This window comes from Saccopteryx bilineata, chromosome 1 (genome assembly GCF_036850765.1).
Source record: "Saccopteryx bilineata isolate mSacBil1 chromosome 1, mSacBil1_pri_phased_curated, whole genome shotgun sequence".
NCBI lineage: Eukaryota > Metazoa > Chordata > Mammalia > Chiroptera > Emballonuridae > Saccopteryx > Saccopteryx bilineata.
The window spans coordinates 229,008,350-229,011,372 of record NC_089490.1 but is presented as its reverse complement, the minus strand read 5'-3'; positions in this window follow the sequence as shown (position 1 = coordinate 229,011,372).

Below are 3,023 nucleotides of genomic sequence, written 5' to 3'. Positions count from 1 at the left end.
CGGTATACAGCCCAGCACCCTTTCTCCAAAATTTTTTTTGTATTTACTTGTTGCATTCATTTGCTAGGGTTGCCATAATAAAATGCCTCAGAATGGGTGTCTTAAACAATAGCAGTTTATTTTCTCACAGTTCTAAGGATTGGAAGTCCAAGATCAAGGTGTTGGCAGGTTTGGTTTCTCCTGCAACCTTGGTGTATCTGGATATCACTCTAACCAACTGAGATACCCAGTCAGGGTCTGAGGACCTTTTCTCTATTTCTTGCTAAATGGGCCTGACCTGTGGTGGCGCAGTGGATCAAGTGTCAACCTGGAGTGCTGACATCGCCGGTTCAAAATCCTGGGCTTGCCCAGTCAAGGTACATGTGGGAGTTGACGCTTCCTGCTCCTCCCCCCCTCCTCTCTCTCTCTCTCTCTCTCTCTTCTCTAACATGAATAAATAAATAAAAATAATTAAAAAAAAAAAAGATCTAGGCTCTGCTTTAAAACTCCAGGGCTTCTAGAGGACAGCTTCAGAATCCCTATACTTCCTCTCCAACACAAACAAGTAATCTTAACCCTAAAAGTTCTTCTTTTCTATTTTTCAGCTAAACCTTAACTTTAAAAGTGTAATTAAAATATCCTTAAAGAACTTTCCAGTATTAACTCCAGCTTCAGTAATTCTGGAATTAAATAGGGGGGAAAAAAGCTACCTGTTTTGCTGTGTTGTCCTGTTAACACAATAGTCTTCACATAAAGCTAAGCTGGGAAATTTTGTTATTAGCTCAATGGAATTCTATGCCACAGTAAAAGAGGATGAACTGCAGTCACTCCCCAACAGTTGAGATAAATCTCACAGATGTAATGTTGAGTTTAAAAAAAACTCCTCAAAAGAGTGCATACTATCTTATTGCATTATCACAAAGTTCAAGAATAGGCAAAATTCTAGTTATTGTTAGGATTAAATGAATAGACACCTGCAAAGTCTTTGGAGGAGTAGATTAATTGAAACTAATCAATAAATGTAAGCCACTTCTTTTATGATAGGGGGCAGTTACTAAAACCCCTTCTGAAATAAATTGGACTCATTAAATGGTCTTAACGAAGAACCCTCGGTGCCCTGAGGAAAGCATGACAAATGAGCCTCTACTAAGGTTGACTCAACCAGAGAAGTAGAGTGCCAGGTCTTGCAGGCAGAGGTGATATTGGAAGTAAAATGAGGCTCCCTGCAGGGCAGGAGGTAGAGAAGGGGTGGGCAATGATGATCAATACTGACTCCAGGAAGGGTGGGAGTTGGGGGAGCCTAGGAAGTTATTTCGGAGAGGAGAATGAATGGCAGGGTAGGAGAAGCAGGAAGGCATGTGTAGTCAATGCTCCAGAGAGGGACTTAGGGGACACCCCCACACCATAGCTCCATCAGTCTTCCTCACATTATCCCAAATAAATAATGCTAGGGCCATCACCTCTTAGAGTTTAAGATAAAAAACTACAGGTTTGCTTTGGAAACAGCTTCAGAAACAGTCCCTTGTCCCATTCTAAGCCCAATCACTGCCAGCATGTTCCTCCTCCCTTATGTGGAATCGGAGCAGTCCCTGGGTCTTTGATCCCTTGTTCCCTAAGGCACTGGCCCCTCCTTTCTGTCTTACTTAGATGCTCTATGAGGCTGATGTGATGGATAGGACTGCATCCCTTCATCTGGTTCCAGAGTTATGTCTCCCAATGCAGCTGTTGGCTGCATTGTACTCAGTCTGGCTGTGTACTGAGACCGCAGATACACTGTGAATGCTTGGGTCTCTTCGTGATCTCTAGTAAGAATGTATGCTCAGAAGTGTTGAATAACAAAAAATATCATTAAAAATAGTTGGATCATTCTTTTCTACTTATGGTTCTCCTTTCCACTACTCTCCTTTTACTCAGGAATTTTTAGATTCAAAGCAACTGAAATAGTTTGGTGGTTTATAATAGATATTATCACGAAGGCTTTGAAAGTGCTTTCTAAAGTACTGTCTTCCTTATACTTATATTTCAACATATAAATGTAAAAATATCCCCATAGAGTGCTAACTGCACTTAAACTGTCATTGTCAAATTAATGGACAATCATCATCCCAAAGTAATTCTAATCCACAGCAATTATAATGGCACCATTAACTTTTTTTTCAAGATTTATTCTACATGAGAAGAATTGTAACTTGATCATACTTCAACAATTTGGCTCATTACATAATCGCACTCTGAAACTCGTGACTGGTGACACCATAGATATTTAACAAATACTATTTGATTTTCTTATCCTGATCATGTTTCCTTCTTCCTCATCTTTAAAATAAAAAAGTACGATGCAGTGAAGATGTGGGCGTGTAAAAGGAAGTATAAACTATGCATTACATTTTATATAGGAAAGGATTAATTCAAAGTATGTTTTGGAATAGAAAAAAATGCAACCTTAGGACAAATTTGGCTGGCATTCTTCTAGCTAAAATAAGCAAGGCCTGACTCTTACACTCTGTAGACCTTGCAAATGGCCTAAGGTGAGAAGACATTTTGAGTTGGCCTGGATAGTGTGGGTTTCGAAGGACTAGTCTCACAAGTTTGCCCATTGATAAACTGATCTATACAGGGTATACAGTAGTCCCCCCTTATCCATGGGGGACTTATTCTAAGACCCTCAGTTGGTGCCTAAAACTGAAGATAGTACCATACCTTACATGTACTGTATATACATACCTATGATAAAGTTTAATTTATAAATTAAATGCAGTAAGAGATTGCCTTCAATAACTAATCATAGAATGAAACAATTATAACAATACCCTGTAATAAAAGTTATATGAATATGGTCTCTCTCTCAAAATACTTTCTTGATGTGAGATGATCAAATGTCAAACCTATTCCTGGATCTGCAGGACCATCCCTTAGTTGCAGATGTCACTGGCCAGATGTCACTCGTTTCAGGGGGTTCTTTACTGAAGCCTTCCTATAGGCTCAATACTTTCTGGCACAACATGTTGCCATCAATTGAAACATATCTTCTGGCCCTGGCCAGT